Raw genomic sequence first — 15,446 nt, 5'->3', positions numbered from 1 at the left:
CTTTTTGTCATAGGATCTCATGAGAAGGGTCTCAGAACAGGGACAGGAAAGGGGGATTGGTAGGGAACAGGAAAGGAATTGGACAGAGTAGACATGGATGACAATACTCAGCACACCATTTATTGGCTATAATCGTCAACCTTCCTCGATGGAAAGGAGGGTGATTTCTGAAGATCAGTTCCAGGGTGGTGGTGTTCTTCACATCCCCTTCTTCCTCCATCAAACCTGATGCCTCCCTAATGTTTTATAGAGAAGGAGGAGGATGAGTGCCTCCAAGAGTACAAGGGTCACTTTCTGAGAGGGCATTCCAGTTGGCAACCATGGGAATCAGAGAGTGTTCTCCCTCATTCAGGGAGCTGGCACTGGTAAGTTAAAATGTTAATACCAAGAACCTCAGTGTCTCCCTCAAATTCTTCAGGAAATGAAGCACTACATCCTTCCAGCTACTGAAGAAGTCCATGCCCTTGAAGGGTAGATTCTCCATTGTTGCCTAGACTTCTTTCAGAATCCCAAATGCCTCTAAGCAGAAGGCTTGGTGCCTTGTAACAGCTGTGGCCATGGATTAAGCAGCCACTTCAGACTCATCCACTACAATTTATAGCACTGTTTTGGCTACCAACTGCCCTTCTTTGATTGTATCTCTTAGCTCCTCCCTGCATTCCCGCAGAAGCTTTGATAGGAAGGTCACTCTTTCTCAAACTCAGAGACAGTACTTAGCAAACAGGTTTGCGATGTGGAATTGGTGTGCATCTGACAAGCCAAGCATGTTGGCCAGAGGTCTAGTTTCTTGGGATGCTTCTCTTTTGGAATCCCCTTGGTGGGCCTGGCCTTTTCTTGGACTGCAGAAACTACAAACAGCCCCAGGGCTGGGTGCATGTAAAAATGTTCAAAGTCCTTATGGAGGAGGACTTGGTAGCACTTTTCTACTAGCTTTGAACTCAGGAGAAGCAAGGCCTGGGTGTGTCACAGTCCTTTTGCTAAGTGGAGCTTAGGATATCTAACAGCTTGGGCGTGTTATCTTGAATCATCCTTGTCTTGATGTCCAAGGCTTCAGCTATCCTTGAGACAATACTTGGAAGCCCTGAAAGTCATCAACAGCCAGGATTCACATAAAAAATAATGCAAATAAATATTGCTACCTCTACCAGCTAGTCACAAGTTGTCTTCCTTTAATGTGCCATCCTACGCTAAAAAACATCTGTGTAACAGTGGCATTGTGAGCTGCCATGCTTATTGTCTCAAAGATTTTCACATGAAATGTGTGCAATTAATAAGTAACAAATGCTTATAATAATTGCCAGAGCTACAGTCAAGCTGGAATATGACGGTCAAGATACATATGAAGGAAAAAGAAAAGGAGTACTTGTGGCACCTTAGAGACTAACCAATTTATTTGAGCATAAGCTTTCATGAGCTACAGCTCACTTCATCGGATGCATACTGTGGAAAGTACAGAAGATCTTTTTATACACATAAACCATGAAAAAATGGGTGTTTACCACTACAAAAGGTTTTCTCTCCCCCCACCCCACTCTCCTGCTGGTAATAGCTTATCTAAAGTGATCACTCTCCTTACAATGTGTATGATAATCAAGTTGGGCCATTTCCAGCACAAATCCAGGTTTTCTCCCAACCCCCCCCCCCCAACCCACTCTCCTGTTGATAATAGCTTATCTAAAGTGATCACTCTCCTTACAATGTGTATGATAATCAAGTTGGGCCATTTCCAGCACAAATCCAGGGTTCAACAAGAATGTCTGGGGGGGGAGAGGGGGAGGAAAAAACAAGGGGAAATAGGTTATCTTCCATAATGACTTAGCCACTCCCAGTTTCTATTCAAGCCTAAGTTAATTGTATCCAATTTGCAAATGAATTCCAATTCAACAGTCTCTCTCTGGAGTCTGGTTTTGAAGTTTTTCTGTTGTAATATCGCAACTTTCATGTCTGTAATCATGTGACCAGAGAGATTGAAGTGTTCTCCGACTGGTTTATGAGTGTTATAATTCTTGACATCTGATTTGTGTCCATTTATTCTTTTACGTAGAGACTGTCCAGTTTGACCAATGTACATGGCAGAGGGGCATTGCTGGCACATGATGGCATATATCACATTGGTGGATGTGCAGGTGAACGAGCCTCTGATAGTGTGGCTGATGTGATTAGGCCCTGTGATGGTGTCCCCTGAATAGATATGTGGGCACAGTTGGCAACGGGCTTTGTTGCAAGGATAGGTTCCTGGGTTAGTGGTTCTGTTGTGTGGTTGCTGGTGAGTATTTGCTTCAGGTGGGGGGCTGTCTGTAGGCAAGGACTGGCCTGTCTCCCAAATTTGTGAGAGTGTTGGGTCATCCTTCAGGATAGGTTGTAGATCCTTAATAATGCGTTGGAGGGGTTTTAGTTGGGGGCTGAAGGTGACGGCTAGTGGCGTTCTGTTATTTTCTTTGTTAGGCCTGTCCTGTAGTAGGTGACTTCTGGGAACTCTTCTGGCTCTATCAATCTGTTTCTTCACTTCCGCAGGTGGGTATTGTAGTTGTAAGAATGCTTGACAGAGATCTTGTAGGTGTTTGTCTCTGTCTGAGGGGTTGGAGCAAATGTGGTTGTATCGCAGAGCTTGGCTGTAGACAATGGATCGTGTGGTGCGGTCAGGGTGAAAGCTGGAGGCATGTAGGTAGGAATAGTGGTCAGTAGGTTTCCGGTATAAGGTGGTATTTATGTGACAGTCGTTTATTAGCACTGTAGTGTCCATGAAGTGGATCTCTTGTGTGGACTGGACCAGGCTGAGGTTGATGGTGGGATGGAAATTGTTGAAATCATGGTGGAATTCCTCAAGGGCTTCTTTTCCATGGGTCCAGATGATGAAGATGTCATCAATATAGCGCAAGTAGAGTAGAGGCGTTAGGGGACGAGAGATGAGGAAGTGTTGTTCTAAGTCAGCCATAAAAATGTTGGCATACTGTGGGGCCATGCGGGTACCCATAGCAGTGCAGCTGATTTGAAGGTATACATTGTCCCCAAATGTAAAATATTTATGGGTAAGGACAAAGTCACAAAGTTCAGCCACCAGGTTAGCCGTGACATTATCGGGGATAGTGTTCCTGAGAGCTTGTAGTCCAGCTTTGTGTGGAATGTTGATGTAGAGGTCTTCTATATCCATAGTGGCCAGGATGGTGTTATCAGGAAGATCACCGATGGATTGTAGTTTCCTCAGGAAGTCAGTGGTGTCTCGAAGGTAGCTGGGAGTGCTGGTAGCGTAGGGCCTGAGGAGGGAGTCTACATAGCCAGACAATCCTGCTGTCAGGGTGCCAATGCCTGAGATGATGGGGCGCCCAGGATTTCCAGGTTTATGGATCTTGGGTAGCAGATAGAATATCCCTGCTCGGAGTTCTAGTGGTGTGTCTGTGCGGATTTGATCTTGTGCTTTTTCAGGGAGTTTCTTGAGCAAATGCTGTAGTTTCTTTTGGTAACTCTCAGTGGGATCAGAGGGTAATGGCTCATAGAAAGTGGTGTTGGAGAGCTGCCGAGCAGCCTCTTGTTCATATTCCGACCTATTCATGATGACGACAGCACCTCCTTTGTCAGCCTTTTTGATTATGATGTCAGAGTTGTTTCTGAGGCTGTGGATGGCATTGTGTTCTGCACGGCTGAGGTTGTGGGGCAAGTGATGCTGCTTTTCCACAATTTCAGCCCGTGCACGCCAGTAGAAGCACTCTATGCAGAAGTCCAGTCTGCTGTCTTGACCTTCAGGAGGAGTCCACCTAGAATCCTTCTTTTTGTAGTGTTGTAGGGAGTGGCTAAGTCATTATGCAAGGTAACCTATTTCCCCTTGTTTTTTCCTCCCCTCCCCCCACCCAGATATTCTTGTTAAACCCTGGATTTGTGCTGGAAATGGCCCACCTTGATTATCATACACATTGTAAGGAGAGTGATCACTTTAGATAAGCTACTACCAGCAGGAGAGTGGGGTGGGGGGAGAGAAAACCTTTTGTAGTGGTAATCACCCATTTTTTCATGGTTTTGTGTATAAAAAGATCTTCTGTACTTTCCACAGTATGCATCCGATGAAGTGAGCTGTAGCTCACGAAAGCTTATGCTCAAATAAATTGGTTAGTCTCTAAGGTGCCACAAGTACTCCTTTTCTTTTTGCAAATACAGACTAACACGGCTGTTACTCTGAAACCTGTCAATATGAAGGAAAGAATCTAGTATCACCAACTATTAAGTTTCTAACCATCAAATTATGTCCTCAGTTACATCTGTGCAACTGTGTTGTCCTTCCTCCATAACACCTGTGCACCCCTCAGTAAACTTTTCTATTGATGATATAGAAGAAGGAATAGGATCCCAATCACTGTCTTATCTCTCTGCTGGTTCTGTAGAAGTCCCAGCAGCAACCAGCAGAAAAACTCAGTCAATACAGCTAGCTGATACAACTCCTAAATACACCCAGGGAGTGGATTTGTGGACTAAGATGACACCATCTTAGTGTCGGTCCCAGGATATTAGAGAGACAAGGTGGGTGAAGTAATATCTTTTATTGGACCAGCTTCTGTTGATGAGAGAGACAAGCTTTCGAGCTTACACAGAGTTCTCCTTCAGATCTGAGAAATGTACTCTGACCTCCTCCACAAACTGACCTCCTCCACAAACTCCAGACACCAACAACATCCCTCCCATCCTCCCAACCTGGACATCACTGCAGAGTTTGTGAAGAAGGTTGGTTGTGTCCTGAAGGAAGCTGGCTCTTTGTGTGCTGTGACACTCTGTGATTATGTTTCCCAGACCTGAAGAAGAGCTTTATGTAAGCTTGAAAGATTGTCTCGCTCATCAATAAAAGTTGGTCCAATAAAAGGTATTACCTCACCCACCTTGTCTCACCATTTTTACATATATATTTTTTGGTTTAAAATTACACATTCATTCTTAAATACATTAAATAAAAGTCATAGTTTAATTAGAGGGCTATCACAAATATTAGAAAAGACAAGGGGTGGTGGGTGTTAGCCTGGAGGATAGAACCATGAGATTGTGTTTCAGTTACTATCACATATTTGCATTACAATAACACCCAGGGGCCCCAGACCCACTGTGTTAGGCACTAGACAAGCATATAACAAAGACCCTGCCCCAAAGAGCTTGCAAACAAAATAAGTAAAATTATAACGTTTAGTTTCATGGTGTGAGGACCGATTATCTATTTTAGCACAGTTACTGTAGGAATAAGAAGTACAATTTATGATTTCCTTACATTATCAATTCTTTGGGGGTAGGGTGTCTCATACTATGTGTCTGCACACCACCTTACAAAATGAAACTTTATGACTGCCTGGTGCCTCTGGATGCTACCGCAATGGAAAGAACAACATATTTGATCATTTAAAACAAACAATGCTAACTTTAGAAAAAATCAAGATACGTGAAATTTACATGAAAGATGCATTCAGATTCTATGGCTTTTCTCACCCATTAAAAGGGAAAATGAATTTCCTTTTGTTCTATACTGAAAGGGTTATCCCCAGGATCTTTAATGTGATTTACTGATTTTATGTTGCAGATTGTGCATTTTAAATGACTATTTAGTTGCTTTTAAAATAAGATAGAATGAGCCGGAAATTTATTTAAAAAAAAAGTGGAGGTTACTTACTGTAACTGGAAGTTCTTCGAGATGTATGGTCGCTATTTGAATTCCACACATGGGAACGCATGCACACTATTGTGCCCAAGTCCAGAAGTTCTTCCAAGCAATGTCTGTCGTCCCACACATGTACAGTGCATCTCCTTTTGCTCCTGACAGAGGGTATAATAGGCACTGCAGGTCAATGCCTCTCTAGTTCCTCTTCTTACTGTAAATCCAACTGGGTCCAAAGCAGAGGGATGGAGGGCAGGTAGTGAAATACAGACAGGGACCAAATGTATCAAAGAACCTTCAGTTATAGTAAGTAACCTCCACTACTTCTGGTGGTGGTCCCTATATGTATCCCACACATGGGTGATTGGCAAACAGCGTTCAGACTGGAGGAGGTGCGAGGAAGCTGGTAGCAAACATATTTGCAATACTGCCGACCCCACTGGTGCATCTGTGGGCCGGGACATAAACTAGGCAATAGTGCATCAAAAATGTGTGGACTGAATTCCAAGTGGCTGCTCTGCAGATGTCCTGTTGTGGAACATCTGATAGGGACGCAATAGGGAGCTCAGAGGGAGGAATGTTTGCTAACTTGTAGTGCTCTAAGATGCAGCCTGAGACCAATTTGGAAATCCCCTCGGAGGATATGGCTTGTCCACGCAACCTCTCTACTATGGTGTTAGAATGTCTCGATTTTTTAAAGGGTTTGCTCTTTGCAGGTAGAACATAGGACGCTGAGGGAGTGAAGTCTCTTGGGGTGTAGTTGAAGAGAAACCTTTTCTTTGTGAAACAATGTATAAGGTGGGTCCTCCATGATGGTGCCAAGCACACTGACCCTCCTAGCTGAGGTGATAGCAACTCAGAACACTACTTTCATGGATATATGGGCTATGGTACAAGTCACCGTGTGTTTGAAAGGTGGACTAGTGAGCTTGGACAGGACAATGTTAAGGTCTCATTGAGAGGTAGGTTTAAGCACTGATGGGAATTTCCTGATCAGATCCTTAATAAATCATACTATAGCTGAGTGAGTAAAGACAGAGCATCCTTCCAGTGGAGAGAGGAAGGCACTAATCACTGTTCTGAAGACACCATATAACTAAAGTACAACCTACTGAATATATTTTGTTTGAAATGTGATGCTAAAAAGGAATTTGGTACAGATTTATCAAATTGTTTTCCGTTTTAAATCCCTTAATTGTTTTCTATCTGCTGTGCAGTGTTTCACCTCAGGCATGGTGAAGATGTTTTTTACGTCACACTTGTCAGTTTCTGTATGAATAAATACAGGTGGATGAATGCATCCCAGTCCTACTTCAGCATAAATAAATTAGCAAATTTTCATAAATAGAAATTATACTAATGAAAAACTGTTTTAAATGATTAATGAACACTGTTTACCATAAATCTGTTTTCTCATTTGCATTTTGAACTTTTGGAATGCTGATTATGGTGTTGTTTTGATCTTGCTAAAGGCACTTGTTTAGGTTCTGAAAAACAAGATAAACTCGATTTGCTGATCTCAATCAGCCAGATGGACCAATGAAACCTCACTTGTTTTTTGAGAAAAATGAGGCAGTAAAGGAGATTTATTACAAAGTACAATGTGAGTATAAATAAATATTTATTTAGCATTCTAAAAATCACAAAGCTACCCCAAGAGATGAATGATCTGCATGCAAATGTAAACTATTTCTAAAACTGATCAAAATACACATCAGGGTGGAATGAATCATAGAAATTAGACGGAAGAGATATATTAGGCTGTCTAAACCATAGCCCTATCAATGCTAGATTATAATTTAAAGCATTTTCTATTTGCCTAGTTTTTGCCTAGTCTTGTTTTAAATGTCCCATTTAAGTGAAAGGATATATAATTGACATACTTATCAGTAAAACTTTTAACAACCTTAACCCCAAAAATAAAATGTCATCATCAGGGTGTCACATGGTACCCACACAGAAGATGGCTGCCTAGTCCCGCATCTCCTCACTCCCCATATATTAATTCATCTCTAATAAATACTGTCCTAACAAATCTGAAATTAAGTTTCTGTCAAACATTTGAATTAATCCCCTGGATGAACTTCAAACTGTTGAATATGGATTCCAATGAAACAATGAGAGGCAACAAAAGACCTAAGCCTGAATCACCTAAGCAACTGAAGGGGAAGACCACAAGGGCACAGCAGAACATAGCCCAGCCACTGAAAGAATTTCTCACAGACTGGATTCAATCTCCAAACATATTTGTGGCCTCTCTAAGGTTGTATGTGATGTAAAATCCCAAATGTCTCACTTGGAAAATGAGCTACAAAGGACTGCCAATAAAACCAGTGAAAATAAAGAAGAAACTGCCTCCTGAAAGCTTAGACTACACAAAATGGAAGAAAAACAGGACAGCTTAGAAAACAGATCTCAAAGAAATAATCTTTACCTCTTGGCCACTGCTAAGGGTCTAGACAGATGCAGGCAAACTGCGGCGCGCGGGACCTTCCTGCCCAGCCCCTAAGCTCCGAACTGGGGAGGCTACCCCCGGCCCCTCCCCCGCAGCCACGCCGCTGTGTGGGCAGTGCTCCGGGCAGCGGGGCTGTGCGCTCCGGCCGGGCGGCAAGACATGTTGCTTTGAGTGGCATGATAAGGGAGCGGGGAGGCGGGTTGGATAAGGGGCGGGAGGTCACAGGGAGCAGTCAGAGGACAGGGAGCAGGGGGCGGTTGGATGTGGCGGAGGTTCGGGGGGGGGGAGGCGGTCAGGAGATGGGGGGGTTGGATAGGCGTGGGAGTCCCGGGGGGCAGTCAGGGGACAGGGAGCGGTTGGATAGGTGTTCGAGTCCCAAGGGGCCTGTCAGGGGTTGGGGGGGTGGATAGGGGTCGGTGCAGTCAGGGGACAGGGAGCAAGGGGGGGTCAGATAGGGGGTGGGGTCCTGGGGGAGTGGTTAAGGTCAGGGGGTCTCAGGAGGGGGCTGTCAGGGGACAAGGGGGGGGGGATTGGATGGGTTGGGGGTTCTGAGGGGGGCAGTCAGGGGGCGGGGACAGACTGTTTGGGGAGGCACAGCCTTCCCTAGCCCACCTTCCATACAGTTTTGCAACCCCGACGTGGCCCTCGGGCCAAAAAGTTTGCCCACCCTGGTCTAGACTGAAGAGAAAGATATTATAAAAGTGAAAGCAGTTATAAAAAAATGTATGTAACATATGTAACAAATGGAAAAAACGGCAAGTTGATTAGTAATGAATACAAAACAGAAGCTAGGAACTGTAGAAAATTGATAACTGAAGCAAAAATGCACCAGGAGAAAAATATGTCCAGCAGTGATAAGAACAATAACAAGGAGTGTTTCAAGTATTTAGGTACAAAAGGATTCCTAACAGTAGTATTGCTCCATTATTAGATGGAAATGGTAGAACTGTCCATGATAATGCAGAAAAGGCAGAAGTGTTCAATAAATATTTCTCTTCTGTATTTGAGAAAAAGCCAGATGATGCAGTCAGATCATATGATAATGATGATAACGTACTTTCCATTCAAACAGTAACTCAGGAGGATGTTAAACAGCAGTGACTAAAGCTAAACATTTATTAAATCAGCAGCTCTGCATCCAAGTTTTTTCAAAGAGCTAGCCAAGTAGATTGCTGGACCATTAATGCTGATTTTCAGTAACTCTCGGAACACTAGAGAAGTTCCAGAAGACTGGACGAAAGCTATTGTGCGAATGTATTTAAAAGGTAAACAGGATGACCTGAGTAACTATAGGCCTGTCTCCCTAACACTGAGCCTGGGCATAATAATTTAACAGCTTATACAGGACTTGATTAATAAAGCATTAAAAGAGGGTAATATGATTAATGCCAACGGCTTGTCAAATTAACTTGATATATATATTTTAAATGATATTACAAGTTTGGCTAAAACGTAATAGTGTTGATGTACTATTTTTAAACTTCTGTCGGGCATTTGACTGCTCCCCCAGGACCCCACCCCCTATCCGACCACCCCTTGCTCCCTGTCCCCGACTGCCCCGACCCCTTTCCACCCCCCACAACCTCTGTTCCTATGAAAGTTATGTGCGGAGTCAGTTGTAATGATGACTTGTCCAAATTTAATTTCAGGCCTAGATGGGAGGAAAAGTCTGATGACTAGGACGATGTGTTGGACCTGGTTGCTTGATGGTGCATAAACTAGACTATCATCCAGATAAGGAAAAATCTGAAAGTCCAAGCAACCGAGGTGGGCTGCTACTACAGCTATGCATGTGGTGCAGACCGCTGGGACTGATAAACTGAACGGAAGTACCATGTAGTGGTACTGGATGGGGCGCACCATAAACTGAAGATCAATCATGTGGCAAAGATTCATTGCCAAGTGTAAGCATGAGTCTCATAAATCGAGGTCAGCATACCAATCTCTAGGGAAGGGATAAAAGAAGAGAGGATAACCATTCTGAACTTGATTTTCTTGATAAAGTAGTTCAGCTTTTATAGAGCTAGAATGGGGCAGAGGCCACCAGATTTCTTTGGGACCAGTAAGTACTGGGAATAGAAGCCTTTTCCTCTATGCTGGTAAGGATTTTATTCTGTAGCTCTTCATTCTAGAAGACAGCATAATTCTCATGAGAAGGGTCCCTGAAAAGGGATGGGGAACGGGAAGGAGGTGCCTTGGATAACATATCCCTCTTTTACTGTGCTGAGTACCCACTTGGCCTATGTGATGTTTTCCAAAGCATAATAAAGGGAAAGGCATGATCCAAAGGGAGGAGATATAATCAGAGCGCTGTCATCGACTGAGAAGTCAAAACAATTGCTTTGAGGCTGCAGTTGTCTTCGAGGTCAGAACGGCCTGTCACAGCCAAAGATGGCTGGTGACATGGAGGAGTGTTAACCTTCTCTTAGAAACATACTGAGGCCTCTGATAGAAAGAGGGTATGGAATAAGATTATGGACTAAACAGTTTTCATAGCTGGAGTGTAAACTCCTAGTGAGTGAAGTGTTGCATTAGAGTTTTTCAGTGCACACACAGCATCGACTGTTTTGGCAGAAAACAACTTAGACCTCTCAAAAGATAAATCTTCTATTGTACGCTGCAACTTCTTTGGAATGCCAGAAACTTGCAACCAGGACGAATGTTTCACAAAGACTGCAGTGGTAAGGCAGTGTCAGCAGCATCTATGGCTGCCTGAAGACATGTACAAGCTGCAGATTGACCATCAGAAACCAAAGATAGAAACTGGCCCCTATACTGCTCTGGCAACTTGTCAGCAAACTTGGAAATGATAGAGAAATAATAAAATTATTTTTAGATAAAACTGATAACTGGCAACCCTTATTTCAAATGTGGAAGTGCAAAAATTCTTACAAATCATATAAATCTAATCTATTACATTCCTTACCCTTTGGAGTGGCTTTAGATTGGGATTGATGACACCGTTTATTAGTGGCTGTGATCAGCAAAGAATCAGGAACTGGGTGGTTAAAGAAATCACCAAAGTCTTGATGAGGGTCTTGATATCATGAGTCCACTTTCTTAGCCTTACAAGGTATATAAGACAGGGTCTGCCAGAGAACCTTTGCAACAATTTCCATCCCACCATCAACCTCAGCCTGGACCAGTCCACACAAGAGATCCACTTCCTGGACACTACGGTGCTAAGAAGTAATGGTCACATAAACACCACCCCATACCGGAAACCTACTGATGGTTATGCCTACCTACATGCCTCCAGCTTTCATCCAGACCACACCACACGATCCATTGTCTACAGCCAAGCTCTACGATACAACCGCATTTGCTCCAACCCTCAGACAAACACCTATAAGGTCTCTATCAAGAGTTCTTACAACTACAATACCCACCTGCTGAAGAGAAGAAACAGATTGACAGAGCCAGAAGAGTACCCAGAAGTTACTAACTACAGGACTGGCTCAACAAAGAAAATAACAGAATGCCACTAGCCATCACCTTCAGCCCCCAACTAAAACCTCTCCAACGCATTATTAAGGATCTACAACCTATCCTGAAGGATGACCCAACACTCTCACAGATCTTGGGAGATAGGACAGTCCTTGCTTACAGACAGCCCCCCAACCTGGAGCAAATACTCACCAGCAACCACACAACAGAACCACTAACCCAGGAACCTATCCTTGCAACAAAGCCCATTGCCAACTATGTCCACATATCTATTCAGGAGACACCATCATAGGGCCTAATCACATCAGCCACACTATCAGAGGCTCATTCACCTGCACATCTACCAATGTGATATTTGCCATCATGTGCCAGCAATGCCCCTCTGCCATGTACATTGGCCAAACTGGACAGTCTCTACGTAAAAGAATAAATGGACACAAATCAGATGTCAAGAATTATAACATTCAAAAACCAGTCGGAGAACACTTCAATCTCTTTGGTCACTCGATTACAGACCTAAAAGTGGCAATTCTTCAACAAAAAAACTTCAAAAGCAGACTCCAACGAGAGACTGCTGAATTGGAATTAATTTGCAAACTGGATACAATTAACTTAGGCTTGAATAAAGACTGGGAATGGATGGGTAATTACACAAAGTAAAACTATTTCCCCGTGTTTATTCCACCCCTCCCTCCCCCCGCTATTCCTCAGATGTTCTTGTCAACTGCTGGAAATGGCCCACCTTGATTATCACTACAAAAGGTTTTTTCCCACCCCCCCGCTCTCCTGCTGGTAATAGCTCACCTTACCTGATCACTCATCACAGTCTGTATGGTAACACCCATTGTTTCATGTTCTCTGTGTATATAAATCTCCCCACTGTATTTTCCACCGAATGCATTCGATGAAGTGAGCTGTAGCTCATGAAAGCTTATGCTCAAATAAATTGGTTAGTCTCTAAGGTGCCACAAGTCCTCCTTTTCTTTTTGTGGATACAGACTAACATGGCTGCTACTCTAAAACCTTTGCTAGGTCTAGTAAGTCTTCACTCACAGGAAGGGCAACCCTTCCTGGAGTATGAGTGTGTAAAATATCCAGAAGGATGTGTGGACTCTATACAATCTTCGCCTGGACCCCTAAAGAGGTAGCCACCCTCCCCATGAGATCCTGGAAAACTTTGAAGTCTTCTCTGGGAGAGGTGTTGACTCCAGAATAACCACTTCATACGTTGAAGAAATGTGGAGAGGAATGTCTAATGACTCCTCCAATAATTCTCTGTCCTCCACTGGGTCCAGCACAGCAAATTGAGGAACAGTAGCAGGATGCTGAGAAGATAACTCCTGCAATAAAGAAGAAGGAGACTTCCTCCTAGAAAGTGAATGAAACACAGTTCTAGAATCTCTGTGGTCAGCCCAAGACCAATAAGGCTATGGAGGGCATGGCATAGATGGAGTCATCCATGGGGCACCCCAAGCTGGAGTCTCCCTGTAGGGAATCCAATCCTGATCTTTACATCAAGTATTGGAAGACCTGGAAGGAGAAACAGGCTCTTCCCTTTCAGAGTCTGAAGAAGAAACAAACCTCTTCAGAATAGGGAGGAGCAGTTCTCAGTGGGGTCCTAGGTGGTCTTCGCATTGGAGATCAACAAGGCTCAAGAACAGGCAATGGCTAGGATAGTCAGAAAGGTGATGAAGTCGGTGACAACAGTGAAGACATAACCAGAGTGTGTGTTGTCAGTGCCCGTGTGCCACTGGTGCCAGTGTAACAGAGTGGGCCGACAGTGCTGGGTGTGTCAATGGAGTAAACAATGCACACGGCTGCATCAAAGGAGAATCAGGTGGGGAAAGACAAAAAAGATCTTTTGCCAACAAGAAGGCATGCAGAGTAGAAGCGTATTAGTGCTGATGGTGCTGAAACACACGGAATCAGCTGAGAAGAGGCAGGAGGAGTTGGCAGAGGTGACAACACCAATCTTCATGGACCCAACAGTGCCATCTCAGACAAGGCCACTGAGTGTTTAGATTTGTGAGACTTCAAACCTATACCAGAGATTTAGAGGAAGATTTTCTTGAAGGAGACCGAGACGTAGAGGAACATTTGGAATGCTTTGAATTTGACTGAGAAGATGAACTGTGATGTCTGTCACCCAACTTGTGCTTTGAGTAAAAATTTGCTGGAGGGGTGCTCCACGTGGATTCAGAGTCCCGTCTATCACAATCAGGGCCTGATTCAGATGCAGGTCACATCACCTCTTTCATAGGTGAATATTCAGACAACTGTGTCTTTGTTTTTTTTTAGTTCTGGTGGGGAAGTGTAGCGAGGTGGTCACTCGCTCGTGCCCTGAAGGGCTTGAAACCAGCCCTGGGAGGGGGCTGAGGCTGTGAGACGGCTGCTGCTGGGGAAAGCAGCAAGCCTTGGCTGATTGGGAAACAGCCACAGCTGCGGCCATGCCCCATTCAGACCGCAGCTGGCCCTATAAAAGGCCAGTGAAGCCAGGAGCTGAGAGGACTCTCCCTCTAGCTCTTGAGGGAGAAGGGCCTGGCTGCCTGGGAGCCAAGAAAGGTACCTAGAGTGGAGCAGGCCTGGGGAAAGGATAGCGGAGCTGGGGAGCTCCAGTCTGGAGAACCCCCAGGCTGCAGGTCTTGATAAAGGCCAGGACAGGTACTGGGGTTGCAGAGGCTGCAGCCCAGGATAGGCAAAGGCAGCAGGTCCAAACCCCCCTTTTGCCAATGATGAATGGCTTATATACTGCAGTCTGCCCCAGTGAGTGGGGGCTAGATGGTGACCTGCAGTAGCCATATACTGAGGCGAGGTGGGGATAGGGGGTTGGGGGCTCCCCTGGGAGGGGACACCCAGAGACTGTGGGGGTACTGCCAGGGGGCAGCACCCAAGGGAAAGGCGCACGGGGGTGCCAGCAACAGGCGCTCTGGAGGCTGGTGAGATAATTGCCTGGACAACCAGCAGGAGGCGCCGCAGAGGTGAGTCTCACATCACTACAGGAAGGAAGTGCAAATGGGACATTACCTAGACAAGTCAAACAACTGCCGATCAGAAAATTATTTGATATATTTTTGCAATTAAATAAAGAATGCAGTATGCAATATGTACTTTAATACTGCTGCTCAATAACAATCAAAAAGATGAGGGCACTAGGATTATTACAGCATGTCACCCAATTCCAGTGCAAGACTCTCATCCATGTTATCAGGAAGTGTTTAAATATTTTAATAGCTGCCAGAAGGTTGAATCTATTAGCAATATGATATGGGAGATTTGGTTGAACAGAAATTTTTCATAGGAAGGATTGTTTTTGAAATGTTGTTGAATGAGCAAGACATGGAACTTTGCATAAAGACTCTTGGTATCTATTTCTGGCTATGCCTCTGACTTCTTATGGCAAGTCATTTTCAATTTACTGTGGTTCAGCTTACTCATCATCATTAGAAATATATACTATTGCGAACCCATGTCACAGCTGTTCTGTGCATTTTCAATAATTAGTGATGACAAAGCATCTGAAATCTCTGGATGGAAGGCACTATATATGTGTAATGTATTATTATTATTGTATTATTATTATAATCATCTGTAGCTCACAAAAGCTTATGCTCAAATAAATTTGTTAGTCTCTAAGGTGCCACAAGTACTCCTGTTCTTTTTGCATATTATTAGGGAACCTTAAAGGGCCAAAGCCCCAGAACAAAATAAGTCTATAATGAAACAGACCACTCCAAGAAGGGTTGGGGAGGGAGAGATGTGCAATAAAGTCAAGTGCAAAATACTTCATTTAGGAAGGAAAAATCAAATGCACAACTGCAAAATGGGGAAAACTGGTTCGGTGGAAGTATTGCTGAAAAGGATCTGTAGGTTATAGTGGAAGTGTCCAGTTCCAGGGACCACGCTTTTGGAAAGATGTGGAAA

General features: G+C 44.0%; 1 protein-coding gene across 4 annotated transcripts in view; it reads right to left on the bottom strand.

The window, feature by feature from the left end:
• Window positions 1-15,446, bottom strand: part of TRAPPC9 (trafficking protein particle complex subunit 9) — an 806,604-nt gene that overhangs the window by 359,454 nt on the left and 431,704 nt on the right. The gene's annotated exons all lie outside the window — the stretch shown is intronic.

This window comes from Natator depressus, chromosome 2 (assembly GCF_965152275.1).
Source record: "Natator depressus isolate rNatDep1 chromosome 2, rNatDep2.hap1, whole genome shotgun sequence".
Classification (NCBI taxonomy): domain Eukaryota; kingdom Metazoa; phylum Chordata; order Testudines; family Cheloniidae; genus Natator; species Natator depressus.
This window is presented reverse-complemented; position numbering and strand designations above follow the sequence as displayed.